The 22,439-nt window shown below is 35.9% G+C and overlaps 1 long non-coding RNA gene across 12 annotated transcripts; it reads left to right on the top strand.

The window, feature by feature from the left end:
• Positions 1-1,912: 1,912 nt before the first annotated feature.
• On the top strand, positions 1,913-14,598 carry LOC147564382 (uncharacterized). 12 transcript variants are annotated; one of them, XR_015227216.1, is made up of 8 exons: positions 1,913-3,527; positions 3,605-3,755; positions 12,632-13,014; positions 13,117-13,210; positions 13,354-13,427; positions 13,654-13,835; positions 13,962-14,156; positions 14,245-14,598. It is a non-coding gene; the product is annotated as an uncharacterized LOC147564382 (long non-coding RNA). The 12 variants fall into 12 exon arrangements; XR_015227213.1 differs by having other exon boundaries at positions 2,479-2,650; positions 2,772-3,755; XR_015227217.1 differs by having other exon boundaries at positions 2,479-3,527; positions 3,661-3,755.
• Positions 14,599-22,439: the final 7,841 nt, after the last annotated feature.

The following is a 22,439-nucleotide window of genomic DNA, read 5'->3' as shown; positions in this document are numbered from 1 at the left end:
CTGAGGTCTCTGTTGTCCAGAAAGATGGGCGAGTGATCTGACCCCACAGCATCAAGGTGGTTGACACCAGAAGTCTGAAAGTGCTGAAGCCACTGAAGATTCGCCAACCCCCTATCAAGTCTTTCTTGAATAAGATGAGCTCCGAACTGCTTGTTACTCCAAGTATACGATTTTCCTTGGTAACCTAAGCCACCAAAACCAGAAACAAAACAACAATACTATAATGAGAACAGGAGCTAAGATATAACAATATAATAAAGATGATCTCAAGAAGAAGATAAAAACAGAAAATATAATATATCAACAATTACTACTAAGTACAAGAAGTAACTAAAAATCTGCTAGCAGTCCCTAAACAGCTAACAGAAGAACCTAAACAAAGATCTAAAAAACAAAAAACCATCAGGCTGGAGTCTGGACATACTCCTCACAGGACAGTAACTACATTATGTAGACGGTAAAATGTCTACGGGTCGGAAAGTCTGACAGTCAACGGGTCGACGGTCAAATGTCTTGTCGGGTCGGGTCGGATGCTTCGGGGACCGGCTACGTGTCGAAAAGAACCTGCACACAAAAAGAGAGAAGAGATCGTGAAGCCTCTGGGACACCGGGATGGTGCCGGCCTAAGGGGGCTCCGACGGTCAAGTCAGATTACTCGATCAAATATAAATAAAGTGAAAGTGGGCGATAAGGATGTAACCGTCGTCGGAGTGCTTAGGTGTCTCGGCTCGTGGAGTTGTCGGAACAGATCCCCACGGAAATGATATACTTACTGTAATTACGATGGTAATGGTGATGAAATATTGGCGTTAACTCGCTGGTCGTAAAAGAGACTAGCAATAAGGTGCTGGTCGTAAAGGGGTCAGCAATAAGGTGCTGGTCGTAAATGGATCGGACGATGAGGATCGATGGATGGATGATGACGATACGCCAAGCGTCTTATCGCTAGGTGAGTGATGCGGTAAGGGGGTGGCCGTATTAAGATGGTGATACGGCCAGCTAGTTATCGCTCGATTCGTGACTACCAGACTCTTATCTCCAAACTTCTAAGATGAAGAGTCAGAGACTTTGAGAGAATCGAAAGACTTTTGAGATGCTTATGAGAGAGTAAGTGAGTGGAGAGAATGGATTAGACTACTCGAGTACTCTTGTCGAATGTTGGATGCCTTGGTCTGGTTGTAGCCTCTTGTATTTATAGTGGTAGAGGAGGGTCGTCTTGATGACGGTCAGCTCGTAACCGACGTAATTATTCTGTGACATTACTCATGGAAGTACGTTAAGAGATAGAGGATCTGACGTACTGACCGTCAGATGAGAATTCGAATCTCTTGGGGGACGGTCAGGATGCTACCGCGTGTGCGATAAGCTACTGGCCGGTAACGTCCGTCTTCAAGTGGAAGATACGGAATATTCACCATTAGTGCGGTTATGGATTGCGCGATAACCTTCTAGCCGTCAGATAGCTTAGTACTAGGAGGTGGTTATCGCGCGACACGTGTCAGATACGCTTAGTGTTAAGCGGGTATGGATCTGGTGATCATGCTAGCGTCTTGGGCCGTTACCGGGCCTCCTTATCAAGCTTCGCGGATTTTATCCTTACGAAGCGGTTGTTCATAAATTCTTCGGGCACCTCGTGGGGCGGATATTTGCCCATACACATTACACAAAAGGAACTAGAACTAGATTGTGCAGATCAAGGAACTATCAATAGCAAGATAAAACTAGAGCTTAACCACCAATGAGCAAGAGCCAATCTTCTCACTACTAACTTGATCAAAAGAAGAGTAAACTAAGATGAAAACCTATTAACAAAGGGAAAAACACATCACAACCATACATATATGGAAATAACTAGAGCCTGGAAGAGATAATCTACAAAGATATATATATATATATATATATATATATATATATCTATTATACAAAACACATCCTTGTGACTAGGACACAATAATTGCAAAAAAATATGACTAGGACAAAAATAATGTGACTGGACGTCCACCTAGATGTCTATTCTACATTCTACAAATCTAGCCGTGGGATCTTCCCACTTCAGTCAAATCCAAGGAATTTTCTTTGCCCCTTCTCATAACCCCTCTCTCATAACTGATTGCAAGGAACGGTTCATTTTCCTTCCCTTCCTCTCCTCAACAGTTCCACTCGCTCTCTCATCTCAAAATGTAACAGGAAGCTCTCCCACTTTTTAAATTCCTTCACCTTCCTACACTACTCTAGAAAGTAAGAGGGGATTATGGGGAGAGGAATCGTTCATTTAAAAAGAATGGAGAAGCATCTCAATAGGCAAGTGATTTTCTCAAACAAAAGGTTAGGGTTTCTAAAGAAATCTCATGAGTTCTCGGTTTTAATTGTCTTCGCCACTCATTCTGGGTACCCATTCTTCTCTTTGATCTGTCTAATTAGTTTATGTTTCATCTCTCTAATTGTTTCTGTTCTTTGTAATTCTTCTCTGATCCAGGTATTTTCTTATCTCTCACACATCCTCTTTGATGAAATTCATCACCCAATTGTAGTTTAACTTTGTAAAATTTTGCTTCCTTACAATCTTCAGTTTTATAATGTCTTCTGTGGAGTTATCTTGATGTCTTGTGGAGTTATCTTGATGTCTTTTGTGAAGAATTTCAGCCTCTTGGTACTCCCACTAGCTCTTCTTTCATTTCTTATTGTCATTTTACTACTCTTTTTAGGTATAGGGATTTAGGGTTTTGTTCCTTTTATTTTGATTTGTTTTTAATGGTTTCTTTGATTGGTAGTTCGATTCGATGAATCATGGCAGAAGAAATTCATTTTCAGTTTCTTAGCTCTGCATCCCCAAATCTTCTTTCTTCCCCAAATCGAAATGGTGAATCATGGTAGAAGAAATTCATTCCAAATCGAAATGTAGAATCATGGAGTAGTGATGTCTTCTGGAGATTTTTTTGGTTTTTGGATTAAAATTCGACTTTTTGTTAGATTCATACTTTATACTATTTTCCGATTTTTTTAAGTCTCTTCTACAGGTTAGGTTATCTACTTTCTGTTATGCAGTTGTCAGCAGGCATCGCCGGGTTCTTTATCCGCATCCATCACTCATCCGTTATCTCTAACCGTTAATAGTCCACCGTCTCCTTCCTCGTTAACATCATCTTGGCAATCTGTCACCCGTCCATCTTCGCCATCATCATGTCATGCATCTGTTACAAATATCCACGCCAGCAATCCTTGTTTATATCCGGATTGCCCTCGTTGCCTTCATCATGTGATGCAATTTGTTTATCCTACTTTATCCTTATTCGATTTGAAGAATATACTTTAAGTGGTTTTATGTATTGAGTTACTTGTGTCGAATGTCTTTTTGATTTGATTTGATTTGATTTAGGGATTTTTGTTATATTGGTGACTCTGTCCGTTTTTGTTTCCAATATGTGCGAGAAGTAGTTGTGCAATTCTCTAATACTACTCCATTCTCGGCACCCCAACGGAGCCCATTGTCAGTACCAGTAACAAAAGCACTCAAAATCTGGTGCAGGGTAAGTGCTATTACTGCCTTCATTGACAAGCTATAACCACTTGGTAGGCTTGAATCTTATTTACACATTTGATTTAGGGATTTTTGTTATATTGGTGACTCTGTCCGTTTTTGTTTCCAATATGTGCGAGAAGTAGTTGTGCAATTCTCTAATACTACTCCATTCTCGGCACCCCAACGGAGCCCATTGTCAGTACCAGTAACAAAAGCACTCAGAATCTGGTGCAGGGTAAGTGCTATTACTGAAGGAGTTGAAGGAGATGTCCTTCGACCAAGGTGACAATGCGAACAATTTGTCGGATAGGACAATTGATGTGGAAGATCATCAAGTCCGATTGATTTAGGGATCGTAGAGTTGTAGCTAGAGACCAACTACGATCGTCGAATTACGAAGTAATTCGCGGCTAACTTCGATCGGATCCTACAACGGGTTACACATAAGAGTGACAAATTGATCTAGGATATGACTAGTGGGAGTGAGATATAATCATGGGAGTGTCCCATAAACATATCTCATAGGCCTAAAAAGGAATTAGGCAAAGATAGTACAAAAAGGCCAAAAGCAGGGTTTTTGGGCCTAGGCCGATTCGGGCACTTTTAGGGCTCGGATTGGGCTGATTTTTGGAGGGACGTTTCCTTATGTTATGAACATTAAATCTGCCAATTTTGGCTGGGTTTGGACGTCATCTCCTTAGGGAATTGAGAAAATACCAATAGTTGCTATTTTCGACTATTTCCCTAAATCTTATTCTAAAGGGTGTTTTGGGAAACCTAAAAGGAGGTGGATTCTTATTAGGGTTCTATATAAACACTCTTAGGGCAGAGAATAAGGTGTGGAATTTCTCTCTAAGCTTTCTTACTCTACCACATCAAGTAGAGAGGAGAAAGTGAGCTAATTCCCATTAACTATCTATCTAGTCAAGCAAGAAGAAGGTCTTCTTATTATCCAACCACCATTGGTGTGCTAGCTATACAACAAGGTGGGAGATCAAATTGATTGCTCGTGTCCCAAGTAGAGGAGCTACACTTGAAGCTCTTGGTCTTCTTCAATCAATTCAACTAGTTTGAGGGAAAAGCGATTAAGGTAATCCACTATCTCCATTAGATTAATTACTAGTTTTGCATGTGATCCTGGGAATACTAGTGTAGACATTAGATGTCATATTTCCGCTATAAACACTAGTAGAAGGGTATAAAACCCTACAGTGGCGTCAGAGCCTCTTGCTATTAACTAGTTTTTGCTAAGAATCGAACTAGTTCATATTAGATATAATTGATAGTTTGATAAATTGAGTTTATAAAAATATTTTAAAAGTGTTTTAAAACTATTTAAACTCACAATTTGATAATATTGAATGGGATTCAATGAATTTCAAATTAAGAATCAAATTGATGATTAAAAGTGTTTTAAAACTCAATTAGATTGAATTTCGGACTAATCCATGCTTGATTAAGTTGATAGTTATGTTTAAAAGAGTTTTAAACATAAGAAATTGATTGATTTTGAATGGGATTCAAGAATTTTTCAAATAGATTTCAAAATTGTTCTTTGAAAAAGTTTTCAAAAACCTAGACTTTGATCCAAAATTGGTTTGATTAAGAGTTGTTTTCAAGTTTTGGAAACTTTTGAAAAACAAAGATTTTTGGAATTTTAGAAGTGTTCTAAAAAGAAGTGTTTTGAGTTTTGGGAAACTCTCAAAACAAAATTTGGAAATTTTAAAAGTTTCTACAAGTTTTGTAAAAATTTTAGAAGTGTTCTAAAAGATTTCAAAATTTTAAGAAAAGTTTTAAATTTGGAAAATAGCAACTTAGAGTTGCAAAAGAAAAAAAAAAAATTTTTGGAAACTAGGGTTTTGAAAAACCCTAGTGTCCGGCCAGGAAGCTTCCTGGCCGGACCGGGAGCTCCTGGATGCGTCCTCTGGACGCATCCAGAGCAGCTGCTGAGACGCGTCTAGGACGCGACCAGCAGCTGCGACAGAAGCTTCTGGACGCGTCTTGAAGACGCGTCCAGAGCAGCTGTTGGGACGCGTCTTGGAGACGCGACCAGCAGCAGCGGAGGGAGCTTCCTGGACGCGTCTAGGACGCGTCCAGAGCACTCGACCAGACGCGTCTTGGAGACGCGTCTGGGAGGTTCTGGGTGTCTCGGACTAGTCCGAGACACCTAGTGCTGGTCCGGTCCAGCATCAGACACGTCTAGGACGCGTCTGGTACATGGACTAGCGTCCTGGCTCCGGCCAGGACGAGACCAGGCCTTGATAGGCTTCGGCCAGGACATGCCGGCCTATGGGCCGTGCTATGTCCGGACCTTGTCCGAGCCCTTTTCTGGGCTTGGGCCGGGACTTGTCTAGGATTTGTCCCGGGCTTTTTCGAGGCTTTTCGGACCACAAAAAGGAACCATCATTCGAGTGGGAGTTTTTGCCAAAATTTCTTCCGATTCCAACCAAATAATTCCAAAATCAATCCGGGCCATCCAGAAGGCCAAAACGGATTTCTCTTTAAATTGATTTATGAAATCATTAAGAATCGAACCAATGTTTTTCCGAAATTGACCCGGGCTTTCAAAACCCGAAACGGAGTTTTTCTTAAAGATGATTTTAGAAATCATAAAAGATAAAACCGGAACGCACCACTAGTTGAATTCTTCGAATTTAGACTTAAGGTCCGTAATGTGACATGTGATGTCAACAAAAGTATCTCCCAAGATAATCATGCATATATAATTCTTAGCCTTGATATATTATATGATTGCATGTGATGTGAATGCGGGAAACTAGTATGGCCATAGATTTATATCTTTATTCTTGTTTTAAGCACGGATGGGTGCATGCTTTGTAATTAATTTTAATTTCAAGTTTATACGATCTGCGAATCGTTAGAGTCTTGTAATTAGAGTTTAGGGTCAATGAGTCCATTGAAGAAAACTCAAGGATGGAATCCAAAGGCGAGTGGGAGAAATCAATGGAGGTTCAAAGATGGAGATCTAGACGAACCAAAAGGCGAAACAAGAAGAAAACCAAAGGAGATTAGATCTTCTAGGTTAGGGGCCATACTAGGATCCATATCTGCCTGATTTACTTTCTCGCGCGCATTTACTTACTTTTTACGCTTTATGTCGTGGGTGTTAGTTAGGCTAAATAGTTCACTATAACAAACGCCAGACTAGCGTAAAAGTCCCCAAAACGTAATCTTGAGTAATCGCCTATCCAGATTAAGACACTCGTTGCGCCCTTGTTCGAGGAAGGTGGGTCGGCCTTCGCAGAGTACCTCCTCTACCTTGGGACAATGCGGGTAGGTCTATAGAAGAGGCCTACACGTCTAAATGGTTCTACTCAACGAGATCAGCAAGAGAGTCTTGGATACTCGAGGCAAAAGGATAGATTAGTCATTCATTAATGAAATCTATCAACCAAGAGTCATAAGGTATGATCAGTGAAGTAGTTCACTCACCCGGAACGACGGAGTCAAAGGGTAGGGCCTTCGTCCGCTTTACTCCGAAGAACTGGGGTCTTGGAATCACTTATTCAATCGGGGACGATTTTATTGAATAATGTGGGAAAACTAAGTTTTTTCAAAAACGATAACGAGTTTTAAAACTTTGTCATTTCTTTATGTAGTTTTTAAGATGACACGTAGAAACGGTTTCAACATTGAATCACACCTAAGGGAGGTGTTGATCCACTTCCAAGAATGGAAGAATGAATCCGAGAATAGTTCTCAGATTCAAAAGAAAGGTCACTAGAATACCCAATCCCAATGTTGACTCATACAAGAGAAGGTCAAAAGCCTTTTGCAAGCAATCGTATAACATTCTCTTTGAAAGAGCAATGGATGCTAGCACGACCATTAAGACAAACTGAGGAAGAAATTCCTACAAAAGTCATAAATGGAGAGGTACGAGACCTCCAAGGCAATCTGAAAGTCATCCTAAGGGAAGACAACAGAATACATCTATCACCCAAATTCAATATCGATTGAACAAAGATAGATAAGACCTTAAATGAGTCACTCAGATTGTTACGAACAAACTGAGCAGAACATACGGGAATATCTAAATCTTGAGATTTGGTACAAAGAATCTAAGAAAGAGATCTTGAGATTCAAAAGGGCAAAAGGATCAGTCAAGTGAGACAAACATTTGATCAAAGAAAAGCAGTTGCCGAGTACATGATCAAGAGTATTCCTCATTACTGTGAATGTTTCTAAAACAATGGCTAGACCATTTAAAAGGAAACTACCTTTAGCACCTGGAGGACAAAAGGAATGGAATTATGAATTCCGGTTCCGTATCCTTGCTAACAAAGTTAAAAACAAGTATCGTAAAATTCCTTCATCAGGTATTTAAGACCAGATGAGCGGCTCAGTGGGAGCTTAAGGGAATTACATACTTGACTAAAAGAAGTAAAAATCCAAGAGGGAGCAGAAGCAGTAATGCTAGGGATGCTGAAAGGGATCAAAGTCTTCTTTTAGACACTGATCTAGCTTAGAACTTAATAGTGATTATTTTGTTCTTCTAGAAACATATGATGTTTTAAACCAGTGGTAAAATTAACTGAAGGTTAACATTGATAATGGCTAAAATCAAGAGATTCAAACTCATTAAACTTCAGCATTGTCAATTAGGTCTTAAGGACTGAATTGACAAAGTCACCCTTTTCAAAAGGCATAGAGACTGGTAATCTATTAGGACTCATACAGTGTTATGCAGACCTATAAGTTTACTTGCAGAAGCTAACGAGAGAAACTTCAAATACGTACTCTGACAACTTCATGGAAACGTACAAATCATAAAGTATAAGTCGGAATGTTTGAAAGGTTCAAACAAAGTACAAACCGAAGTAAAAGAATCATTTTGACAAGAGAGTTTAAGTCATCCGATTAGATTGGAGTGATAAAAACTTGAGTCAAATACTAAATAACCATCAAAGGAGTTGAGAAAACGTTTCCCAACTCGCTCCATGGAACACATCTGAGGGATGGTGGATTCAGTGGGAGTAATCGAACATTGCTATGCATAATTCGATCAAAGATGGGTTTAAGCCAGTCTTCCGAATATTTTGGGACATATTTTATAAACGACTATTTTCACACTTACCAAAGTCCGTCTAACAGCTAAGCTTGTAAAAGCATTACAAAATTAGCTAAAGTCTGACGCAATTTCTTTTGAAAGAAATTTGGGCTTCTTCCATAACCAATCAAGAGAACAAAGTGTTTGTTGCTCATGATAGTATTCTTCTAATAATTAGCACTAATTATTACAAGAATAAGTGGGAGAAAAGTACAAGTCGATCATGAGAAAAATCATGAAGAGTCATGAAGAACAATCATGAAAACTTGTACAAGACGATTAAATTCGACCAAGAGCAACAAACTGCGGCTCCTCGGAAAAGGAAAGGTTTAAGATATGATCTTGTAAACCCACCGCACAAAAGCGAATGTCATTCGCAGGAGAACTCTCAAAGCGAGTGAAAGTGTCTCTAAAGGAATATCTCAAAGTAGTTGAGAAAATTCCAAATTGTTGTTCAAAAGCCCTGAAAGGTCAAAATAAAATCTTAAAGACTCAGAAAATAAAGGTTATTTCTGAAGAGATAAAAGACCTGCGCAGAAACGGAAACTGACTCTAGATTTTGGCTAGAAGCCAAAATCATCGTGGAATCCATATCTCGTCAAGACATGAAGCTTGATAATTTAAGTCAACAGAAGACCTAAATTGGTTTTCCAAAGTAGAAAACTGAGAAGGATGGAAACATTCATGTTTCCCGAAACGAGACAAGAAGAATAAAGATTCTTCCAATCAAGTTATGTCCACATGCATGCTTCAAAAATCTATCAACGGATTAAAAGCACGCAAGAGTTAGAATCTTCGATTCAAAAGGCAATCAAAGAAGTTTGATTCCTGAGGAATGAAGAAAATCTTGAATCACGAGTTTCAAGAAGGTAAGTGGGAGAAACAAACCTTCCAGGTCCGTATGCAGAGTACATACAAAAGATTGAGTACGACATAAGGTGTTGTATAACAGTAACGAACTGACTCAATAAAGGACCACACACAAAAGGATAAAATGCCATTTTGGGCATCTGAAGATCTATAAGCATAGATCAAAAGGATGATAGGATTAGAGAGACTCAGTACGCTGAGATGCTTGAGATCCGAAACAGAAAATCTAAGACTCCGAAAGTCTAAAAGATTTCGACCCAAAAACTCATGACAGAGGGCGTTGCAAAACTCGGAGTCTGAAAAGACACCGATGAGCTAGCACGCATGAGAGAGACATTTATGTTCGAAAACATAAAGTCAATCATGTTGGACATGATTAGCATCTAAACATCCGAATTCGGATTGGAAAACCGAAACACTACTTAGTACATCCTAGAAGGCTAAAGGATGAAGTAGTACAAAAGTTGAACATGTCATCGAAGCAAACTTCCAGACATGGAAGGAAAGTAGGCTAAAAGTGTTTTAAGCCGGGAACTGTTGCAAATACTACATAAAGAATTAAAAGCCTTAACTCTAGTAAAAGTTACTAGATATTATCAAGGTTGAAGTTAGCAATCTTCAAATTAATTGATAATAAGCAAAGTTTAAAACCGACTACCACGGTAGTCAAACTGAACTGTCACCTAAGACATAGTATGAGATTCATACACAGTCTAAGGCATGAGGTATAATTTTAAACCTCGACAAGTAAAATTGAGTGGGTAAAAAGAGTTTTACGGAAGAGGCTCAGATTTACAACTCTCGTTATCAGAAATAATAGAGTTATTTCACAAGTCGTCTAAATTTGGTTTAGTATTTAAACGACAGTCCATTGATGATAAAACATTCCGAATAGGTTTGTCAGATACGTGATCTGATGAATGAAACCCTATTAAGTGAACTTGGAATATTTATTATCAAATCCCTGGTCCAGGTCATTGCATGGACAACAATGACTCACGAAGACTAGCACGGGAGTCGATGGGATAGCGCAGTTTCATGGGCTATAGGAATAGTATATTCTATTCGACTACGTGGGTGTGTAAAAGGTTTATACACTGGATAACCCTCAAATGAGAAGTACATCACTCGTGATGAACGTCAATACTTCTCATAAAGACAATTGGAGAGATTCCTCAAAACATGAGTGCTCCACTCATCTTATGTAAGGAATGCCCGACTTTGGTTCCGTTAAACGCCGCGCCGTAAAAGGAGGTTATAAAGGCGGACACTGGGAAGGACAGGATAGACATGAAGTTAAGTGGGAGCGCAAGAATGGATTGTGTCACCCTAATCACATTAGGTACAAAGTGTCTCAAGGCCACTTGATGAGTAGCAACTGAAAATGCGTGGCCGCGCTCAAACGGATTAAAAGTTAATCGTTTGTCTTTTACAGTTGTACTCGGATATCAAGAAAGTCTGAATGACGTGACGTATCAGATGGGATACTAAATTGACACGGGAATCGAGGCATTGCACTTGTTCTAAGTCCAAGTGGGAGTCTGAAGGAGTTGAAGGAGATGTCCTTCGACCAAGGTGACAATGCGAACAATTTGTCGGATAGGACAATTGATGTGGAAGATCATCAAGTCCGATTGATTTAGGGATCGTAGAGTTGTAGCTAGAGACCAACTACGATCGTCGAATTACGAAGTAATTCGCGGCTAACTTCGATCGGATCCTACAACGGGTTACACATAAGAGTGACAAATTGATCTAGGATATGACTAGTGGGAGTGAGATATAATCATGGGAGTGTCCCATAAACATATCTCATAGGCCTAAAAAGGAATTAGGCAAAGATAGTACAAAAAGGCCAAAAGCAGGGTTTTTGGGCCTAGGCCGATTCGGGCACTTTTAGGGCTCGGATTGGGCTGATTTTTGGAGGGACGTTTCCTTATGTTATGAACATTAAATCTGCCAATTTTGGCTGGGTTTGGACGTCATCTCCTTAGGGAATTGAGAAAATACCAATAGTTGCTATTTTCGACTATTTCCCTAAATCTTATTCTAAAGGGTGTTTTGGGAAACCTAAAAGGAGGTGGATTCTTATTAGGGTTCTATATAAACACTCTTAGGGCAGAGAATAAGGTGTGGAATTTCTCTCTAAGCTTTCTTACTCTACCACATCAAGTAGAGAGGAGAAAGTGAGCTAATTCCCATTAACTATCTATCTAGTCAAGCAAGAAGAAGGTCTTCTTATTATCCAACCACCATTGGTGTGCTAGCTATACAACAAGGTGGGAGATCAAATTGATTGCTCGTGTCCCAAGTAGAGGAGCTACACTTGAAGCTCTTGGTCTTCTTCAATCAATTCAACTAGTTTGAGGGAAAAGCGATTAAGGTAATCCACTATCTCCATTAGATTAATTACTAGTTTTGCATGTGATCCTGGGAATACTAGTGTAGACATTAGATGTCATATTTCCGCTATAAACACTAGTAGAAGGGTATAAAACCCTACAATTACTGCCTTCATTGGCAAGCTATAACCACTTGGTAGGCTTGAATCTTATTTACACCCGAAATTTAAATTATCAATCTCTTCAATCTACGCCTCATTCATTTGTTAAACAAGTTTGAATGATATTTTGGTGGTCAATGTCATATTAGGACTAGGTAGTCTGACAATTGTTGTCAAACTATGAAGCATGATATCGTAATCGAACGAACCAAAGGGAAATTTATTATTTGTTAGGGGTATGGCACAAATTTCCTGGAATCGTAGGAAATATATCCATTTTATGTTTATGAATCAGCATATTGGAATAATATATGGTGATTATTCATCATTTACAGGTAACTGATCATCATCATCATTATCGTGAAAATACAAGTGAAATATCTTAGTCGAACATCAGAAAAAGTAATTGTAATTTTTTTTGTATAACGTGCAGTAGGGTAGTATGAGTAGTTTATTTAGACTGTTGGTTTCTTAACTCTTATGGAGTGATACGGACCTTAAACATTCCACCTATTTTCTCCTGCATTGTGCTTTAACTTTGAAGCTTAAGTTTTTTTTTTTTTTTTTAAATTACTTTGAAGCTTAAGTTAGCTAATCTTTTCCAATTTCGTCAATACATTAAAAATATCAAGAGCTAGATCTTAGTCTCTTTAGCCACCTCCCACAGTTACGAAACTGGTAAATGACACTGCGTATCATGTTCTGGTCCCGGTTCACTAGGGTCGAATAAGCGCCGGTGGATGGAAAAATATTCTTGCCAGACTTTATATGTCTCTACGGTATGTATTTCCTTAAATAATGAATGAATTTAATTATTTCTTCACTTGTGGTTTGAGAATTACTTTTACTATATTCGTCCTGTCATTAACGCATTAGTTTTGATCAATGGATTATAAGTTTGTGACAGCTTTTCGTATCCAGTTTCTTGAAAATCGTCACCGTTTCCTCGCTCCGTCTTCACGTTTTATTATAAGTTTAGTCTTCACCTTTGTCACGATCCACTCTCATGAAGACCTCCTTGCTATTGCATTTGAACATAAACTCGTGGAGGTTAGCATGTGATAACCTAAACATGGTTCTTGCTCTAAGTGATGTTAGAGATTATGTTTTATATCTTTATTGTTTAAGTAATTCATTTCATTTTCTGTGCAGTTACAACAGGAGAATAAACTATATAAGTCTCCATTCATGGTTACTGCCGGTGCAAATCAGGTGTTGTAGCTTGAGAAACTCTTATTTGCTATAGGTAAAACAAGCAACTATATGTATGACCTTCTATTATGTAGTTTCCGAGAGAAAATTTATTACTAAAATATACGTTTGTTAGGAAAGTTTTATGTAAAATATAAGACACTTGCTTTCATAGTGTGATTCACCTTAATTTTGCAGACGAAGCAAGATCCGTTCCGGTTCAGATTTCCTATTGAAATGCGTTTTGTCAGTCCTAATATTGATCACCTCATGTAGGCATCTCAGTTCTTCTTTAACTTCTCAGCTTTGTTAATTTTTTGCTCTTTATTGCTTTGTTCCACTCTTAGTTCTACACACACTTCCATATATGCAATTTCGACATGTTTGAGTTTCTGCCAATATTTCATTGCGATGAAGATAAACATCCAGATGAATTACCTCTATGTTCCTTTCTTTTAGTTAATATTTCAATTTCTATTTTAGTGTTGCATCCCTCAGACCTAACGAAGTTGAAAGAGGTTCTCGGTGGCCAGAAGAATGGCCTATTAGAATTCATAAGCCTGCGTATTGATTGAACAACTCTCAGAAAGGAATCTATGGACAAACCAACACCTGATGATTTTGCAGCAGATCATGAGCACTGGAACAGAGTATTAACCAAGTCTTATACGACATGGAGGGTAAGTAAATCTATTTCGGTCTTCTTCGCCTGATTGACCAAACAGATAAGATGATTATATGCGCGAAAAGTCTGGGGTGATATATATATATATATATATATATATATATATATATTCTGTTCACAGGTTTGCTGCAGCTCTGAAGGATCTTAACGTGTGGGTTATGGATGTAGCAAATGTAGACTCACCTGATACACTTCCTATTATATACGAGCGAGGCCTTCTCGTAGTGTATCACGATTGGTGTGAATCCTTCAGTACGTATCCTCAAACATATGATCTACTGCAGGCTGATCATCTCTTCTCGAGGTTGAAGAAAATGTACAGTTCTAATTTCAACACTATTTTATCATTTTCACTTTTCTATTTCAAAAAGTCATACACAAAGTATGGTTTTCGGACATTTCAGATGCAAACTTGTGCCTGTGATTGTTGGAGGTAGATAGCATTGTTAGACCGGGTGGTAAACTTATTGTTCGTGACAAATAAAACGAGCTCGAAGAAATTGAGAACATATTGAAGTCTTTGCACTAGGAGATCCATTTGGCATTTTCTAAAGATAGAGAAGTGATACTCGGTGCACAAAAGTCTGATTGAAGACGAGATACATATGTAGTTTCTTCCTGATTAAAGATCAATTTTGTAATTTCGTCTATTTAGTGGAGCTTCCAACCGTTTTTTTTTCTTTAGCAACATTAAACCATGAGGTATTGGTAAGTTTAATTCGTCGAATCAAGTGAGATAACTCTTGATCCCTTCTCATTGTCATGTTTCAGCAAGACACAAAATTGATGGTCTTCTCTAGGTTTCTGTCACCCTCTTTTCACTTTCCTTCTCACTTAACAGTTTTCAGGAGTTAGGGCTCACCATTACTGTTATAGAGAGAAGCTGGGAGAGATTTACCAAGAAATTGAGGAAGATGGATCCAGAAAAGTTGGTGAGAGGTTCGACATGCCAACAAATTGTAAGGCAAATCTCATACATTGGGAACCAGTGCTCTGTGTATTTCACCAGACATGTCAACCCACCTCCAAATGAACAATCAAGAAGAATTCTTATTTTTCTGCACAACCTGAAATTCAAGTATAATGAATTTGTGATTGTTTTTTATACGGTTGTTCAAGTTTCATCACTTAGAAAAAAATAGTTCATACTATTTCATTCTTTATCTGTTTTAGGGGTTAATGGTATGTTAATTATTTTTTTTGGAGTATAAAATTTTAGTCTTGCAAAATAAACAAAGATGTTCATTCTCATATAATTTCTTATGCTTGGCCACCATGATTGAGACATGTCTACCTGCTATTCCGTTACAATCTCCTTAAGATTCCAATGTGATCATCAGTTTGTAATTTATGTTTACTAAATGGTGTAAGGAAGTACTACACTTCAGTTTGATATTGAGACTTATTCAAGGCACTTTTCAACAGTACGAAAAAAAAATACTGATTGGATTTCATGTAGTTGTCGGAGGCCGACAAAAGATTGGCCTCTTAAAAGGTAAGAAGCAAGAGAACAAAATCACTGGTTTGATGAACTAAATTCGCATATTAAAGATACAAATGGTTAATTTTAGTTGATATAGTGATATGCGTTTTGAAAATTATGGCCCTCGACTTACTGCTTAACCACATTCACACTGTTTGAGTCTCGGGTTTGCTCGAGGAATGTCGTTCTCGAAGTAGCACCATCTACTATCCACTTAAGTGGTAACTATTTCATATAACTTAGTTACCACTATTTATCTTGTGACCTGTTTTTGTCGATGGAGGATAAGCCAAGCCTTATGACCTTCGACGAGGTAAGTTTCACATTAACATAAACATTTTTTTTTCTATTTGGTACTAAATTAATATTGTGGTATAGATAAGGAACATGTAAACCAGATCAGTATATAAAAGATCTTATACATCTAGAATAGTTTCATAAAAAAATACCTCTAGAATACCACGCTTATCTTTAGAGAGTATCAATCTGAGAAATTAAAACTACAATAAGAAAGTAACAAACGTAAAAGAAAAAACTAAATAATCTAATAACACGTCTACTTTCCCATGTAACGTAAAGGGCATAATTAATGCTTCAAATAACTTGTACCAAGAAATCAGGATTAGAACAATATGACTAGGACATAATTAATACAAAATAATGTGACTAGGATATGTGATTAGGACAAACTAACATGATTAGGACTAGGATATATGATTAGGATATGAATTAAATTCTTTTTATTTTCTTAATAATTATTAACCCCCATCTTTACCTCTACCTCTTCCATTATTAATTTCTTTGTAATTATTTCTCATTTTAATATGTACTTACTCCTTCCACATTTTCTCATTTTAATATGCACTTACTCCTTTCACATTATATCATATTTTAATTTTAATTACTCTTTCCACATCAATATGATTAGGACAAAATAAATAATCCTAGATGATTAGCCATAGACATATTATATAAAATACTTAAATTTCTATTATATAAGACACTTAAATTTCTGGCTGACTAGGATGAAATAAATCTTGCACTTTCATATTTATATCCAAATATTGAAATTGATATAACACTTCACCTTCCTCATTCCTTATGACCTTTATAAACACGAATTCTCAATTTTTTACCGCCACCTTTAGAAACGTCCACATATCTCTTAAACTGATTTTACTAATATATTCTTATGTGGCGACATAAAACAAAATATTATAACCAAGAATTCCAAGTTGTAGATGTATATTTTATCATATCTTAAGGTTTTAGACAAACCTTCGAGATGGGAGAATAAGAACAGGAAGACCATTGCAATCATAAGGTATTACTCTATCGTTCTTATGAACAACCACAAAACTAAACATTATAACCAACATATCCAGAGTTGAAGATGTATATTCATCATCCTTTTGATACAAAAAAAGACGTGTATTCATCATCTTGTAAATTGGTATAAATGTGTTGAATAATTTTTGTCTCCGTCAAACATTTATTATTTTTATAGTTCATATTTATGATTTTGAAAGCATATCAGAACAATATTGTTTGGGAAGGAGGTGAGAACTGAAAATTGAAACTTCTCAAAGGAGCATGTTTTAAATTAGTCTGTTAAAACTGTGAGGAAGTAATAACGAGAAAGTAAAGAGAGGATTTGATAATGAAAGTGAGGTACTATTGTTGATCCAGTTACAAGTAGTATTACTTTAATATTGACTCTCAGTTTTCAGGTTCATGATATTCGGTAGTTGCTCTTTAAAGTTGTTTCTTCGTAATTCTATCTTAAGCATGTCTATTTTTCGAATGCTAATGCAGCTATAACTTGCCTGGAAAATTTGATTTGGAAGACTAAAAAATAAAGATCAGTTAAAGGCACTTATATACTTTTCTCTATACGTAAACCTTCCAAAGTTGCACATTTTTTTCATCATCAAATATCCTCTTCGATCCGTTGTGTCAGACGCTAAAAGTTTGTCAATTTGTATTTTTATAGCAGTTGTAAATTGTCTGTGCTGAGATTGTGAATATCATATTTTCTGAACTTGAAAGAATTTCCAATAGGAAGGATCAATCACCTCGGGTTTTTTATTTTCGTCTTTATGCGTTTTTTCTTACATCTTATTATTTTCGGTGTTGTCAAATTTTATAATAAATGTGTATCTTTTTTTATCGGTTATTTTTTTATCTGTTTGTTTTTCTAAAAGGTTGAAGTTCATTTTCTATGTGCATGTACACTTTGCAAATTCATGAGTCGATGATGATATATTAGGCAGTTTAGTCTTGATGGTGATATATTAGGCAGTTTATAGACTAAATGCTTTCGTCCGCTATGAGACACCTAATTAGGACTTTAAATATTCAATTACAAAATGTTGACTAATTAATTTATAAACGTTTATGTATTTAAAAATGGCTTCAAATATTTTACTGAAATTTTTAACTCATGGAGACTAATATAAATTAATTTTTAAAATAAAAATCTAAATTATAGTTTAACCCAAGACTTTTTGTAGACCAATTTTCAGTCAAAGTTTGAGATGATCTTGAGCAATTTTAGAAAATTTCTTGGGTGAATATTTGGAAGCAAAAAAAAAAGTCCTCTTACCTTCTACTAATGAAGCATTTTTGTACATTTATAAACCATTTTGTTTCAACTTGTGAAGTTCATAATAACTTAATTATTCTATTACATAATTGAATATATTTGGAAATTTAATAAATTCACCAAATTCATACGATCTGCGTCATATAGTACGTAATTTGTTGTTTGATAAGGTTCAAGATGTTTTGTTTGGAGTAAATAGTTTTGTTGTCTCAAAAATCTGTTATAACTTAGGTTAAATCTTATACCAATAGAACAATACACTTATCTTTACGGAATACTAATCTCAAAAGTTAGAACTACAAAATGCAAAAAACAAAGAAAAGTTAAATGATCAAACATCCCATTTACTTTTTTCTGCGCTGCATAAAGGGCATTTCCCCGCCCGTAGGGCGGGGATTATGCCTAGTCTATTGTACAAAACAGATCCTTGTGACTGGGACACAATTAATACAAAAGAATGTGACTAGGATATGTGATTAGGACAAAAAAGAATGTGACTAGGATATGTGATTAAGACAAAATTAATATGATTGGAACTCTGATATGTGATTAGGACATGAATTAAATTATTTTTAATTTCTTAATAATTACTAACCCTCCATCTTTATCTCTCCCTCTTCCATTATTTTTCATTTTAATATCTACTTACTCCTCCCACATTATATCAATTTTTTTTCCTAATTTGTCTATTTCTCTCTTAGTTTAATTTCACTGTAATTATTTCTCATTTTAATATCTACTTACTCCTCCCACATATATCAAATTTTATTCCAATTTGTCTATTTCTCCCTTAGTTTTTTTCATCTTGAAACACCGGCCATTTTAGTTTCTTTGGATTTTAGAATATATAAAACTTCATATGAAATTTCTCATATATAAAACTTCATTTGAAATTTCTCATATATAAAACTTCATTTGAAATTTCTCACTACATCTTTCTATCTTTGCACAGTCTACATCTTTCTATCTTTGCACAGTCTGTTTGGCAAAATTTTGAAGTGAAAAAATTAAATATGTTCTGATGGATAGTTGTTATATCAATAACTCCAAATTCCTGTTATGTCGAATGCTATATTGAAGAGTCAAAAGATCTAGATGAATTTTTGGTCGATGAATTACAAATTTCATTGTTGGTGCATGAACAAATAATGATAATAGGTCAAGGCTTCCAACTCATGTGAAAAATTCTACAGGAGAATACTAAGAGGTTGGCGTACAATTAATACTAATTAACTCGTAAGAACCTTGAAATAATAATTGATTTCCATGTATAACATGATATGAACTAAAAATCCTAAAAAATTACATATGTTTGATCGAGTTAACTCTTATGCTGCGAGACTAATGTCTTTATTTTCCGACTTTCATAAATCACACCATATAATACGCCACCTCGAGTAAAATCCAACCGTATAGGTCCTTCATTTCTCTCTGTCCCACTTCTCACAAATCAAATTCCCACGTTGTCACAACTCTTTGGTTTTTTATCTTTTCCTCTTCTCCTCCGTCATGAATCTCAAATCTGTAAATCCCAGTTTGAAACCCAACTCTATTTCTCCTCAAAATCAAACATAATTTTCAAGTAGTCAAAGTTACACTAACAAAACTGTCGTCATCACCAGTTTATAATGACAAAAAATGACCAACAGGTGAACAATTTTTATTTCTCACAAATCAAATTCCCACGTTGTCATTATTTTTTGGTTTTTCCTCTTTTTTCCCTCTCATGAATCCCAAATCTGTAAATCCGAGAGTGCGGAACACAACTCCATTTCTCCTCAAAATTAAACACAATTTTCAAGTATTCAAAGTCACACTAACAAAACTTTCTTCATCGCCAATTTAGAATGACAAAAAATTACGAACAAGTGAACAATTTTTATTTCTCCTTTCTCCCGTGAAATAAATTGGTCTTTGATTCATTGCATGCATGACAATTCTTTCTTCGAATTTCTTGGCACCAAATCCTCCAGCTTCTTGTTTTGTTACAGTTGAAGTATGCAGATAAGAAAAATAGAGATCCTATCAGTGAAGTACATATCAAGATTTTCAATTCGAATTGAGTTATCATTTTTTAACTTAAAGATTAAATATGTTTGTTAATATCCTCCGCCACTAGGCTTACCACTTTAACTCGTAGAGAAGGATTCAATTACTAAGATGTACAACGGGAAGACGATAGAGTGTGTGGCCAGTTACTTGAAATTTTGTAGAGGTAAACTTAGCCGCCGCATAAAGAAGATATGATCTTTTTTTTTTTGTTTTTTGCACTTTAAATTCCTTATACTAAACATTGTTTTCCTACCGTTGCAGGATTATCCAGGTTGGTAGTCGTATCTTAAACCCATCTTACCGTGTGAGTGAGACTCTTTGTTTAGCGAAATTGTTATGTACAACAAACGCAACTAAAATTTCTTATACTAAGCTTTTTCTTCTTGTTGTTTTAGACCATTTTGTTTTGTAATATAGTCTAGGCAAAAAGAACACCAAGTTCGGAAACATTCAAAATTATCTTGGCAAAATGAGCAACAAGTACGCAAACATTCAAAATTATCTTGACAAGACCTATGAACTTGTTAAAATTGAAAATGTGGCAAGCATTAGATTCCTTGAAACTTTAAAAATTAGGAGCTTGCCAAGTAAAAGGTAGAAACTAAAACTGGGTAAGCCATCTGTTATAGGAGGATCACTAGAGATATCATTTGTTCTTTAATCAAGAGCGTGCATCTCTTGCGAAGAAATTAAAAGACACCCCTACAAGGTTCTCCCGCAGTGTAATTTCTCAATTCATCGCCTTTTGCAACCTTTTTCTTTCTTTCCCTGCAAGCTTCTTCATTACTTTTCGTTTATCTGAAACTCTCACTTATTATCATCCCCTCCTAAAAAATTAATCAGTTTAGTTATGGAGTTGCCACAAATTAAGTTCAGTACGTGTTCTTCTTTAATTTTTAGCCATTTGTTTGAACTTATGGTTGGAATTTCCTTGATTAAATGTTACATACAAATTAGTTTGTTCATTCTTTAGACCGTTGACTGTAATTTTGGTTTACATAGAGCTTATTCATGATAAACCAACTTACCAGGTAAATATGTTTTCTCATAAGTCGTTCTTGCATAATTCCATTTGAAGTTTATATCTTTCTCATGTTCTATCCTTGTTTTTATTTGTAACTCTCTCATTCGATCTTTGTCTCACTCTAATTATCTTAAAACCATTTACATCCATATACTTAAAAATTCAGTTTTTCCTAATAATTATATATTCCCTTTTGCTGTTTTAGATGTATAAACAAGTGCAATATATTCACACCCATGTTCGTAAATTGATTATTTTTAATGATAGTATTTATATTCAACATTCTATCTTCAATCTTTACTCATTTTGTGGTAAATGGGTAAATGTCACGAACTGTGTGTTGAAATACCACAAAAAGATTTTGAATCATGAACAACGTTAAATGAAGCTACTATAAATGTTGTTGGTGTTTTGTTTTATGTTGAACATATGACACTTTCAGGAGTTCAACCTAATTAAGTAACAATTAGATTTAAGTTTTTATTTGATCGTCATGGTTGTTCATATTAGTTTGCGTATATATGTCAAACAAGATAATTTAACACAACAAATAGTTTTGTTTACTTTGATCGTCATGGTTGTGCATCTTAGTTTGCGTATATTAGATCAAAATTTGTGTTTTTCATCTATAGGGTGGATAAATAGGACTAACAACATCGGTCTAAGAACTTCATTTAATTAGCATCTTGCGTTAACTCGATCTTTTATGCTGAAAAACTTATTTTATCTTTCCCTTTTAGTAAAAAATACTCCACAGGTAACAAATGGATAAATGTTATTCGATTTTAGGTATTTTGATCTTTAAATTTTTAATCAGAATCCTAACATACTTATATCAATACATGTCAAACAAGATAATCTGATCAAAAGGAACATTTCTATTTACTTCGATGTAAATTGTTGTTCATATTTTTGAATAAGTTTGATACAGTTTCGTGATTTTCTTGTATATGGTGGATTGATAGGACACGGCTGATGTTGATTCAGATACACCTGGTAAATCAAGTATGTTCGTTAAGCAATGGTATGGAAAAATTTCATCATTTATGTTGTAATGAGCATCACGGTAGCGAGAAATATATTTTCTTAACAAATTTAAGAACGTCAAATGGTTTTGTAGGCTCAAATTAAACCTTAAATACCTTAAGATAATTACGTCTTATACTTCTAGAATACTACACATATATTTAGACGATCTGAAAAGTTAAAAATTACAATGAGAAAATATTAAACGCGGAGAAAAAGAGGAAAGTTAAATATTCAAATATCGCTTCTATATTTGGCTTAAAAGGCATTTCCCCGCCCGTAGGGCGGGGATTATGCCTAGTATATATATATATAATATATGTATTGTTCCTAATAAACCAGGCCGGAAGCAAACTAATAAAAAAGAGCCAATCTATCAATCCTAGAATACTCCAACAAACACATAGTA

The sequence above is a fragment of the Eschscholzia californica genome, unplaced genomic scaffold (genome assembly GCF_041429995.1).
Source record: "Eschscholzia californica isolate CP2 unplaced genomic scaffold, dmEscCali1.0.p SCAF_1, whole genome shotgun sequence".
Taxonomy (NCBI): domain Eukaryota; kingdom Viridiplantae; phylum Streptophyta; class Magnoliopsida; order Ranunculales; family Papaveraceae; genus Eschscholzia; species Eschscholzia californica.
Note: the sequence above shows the minus strand (reverse complement) of the source record. Positions and strands in the feature narration are given on the sequence as shown.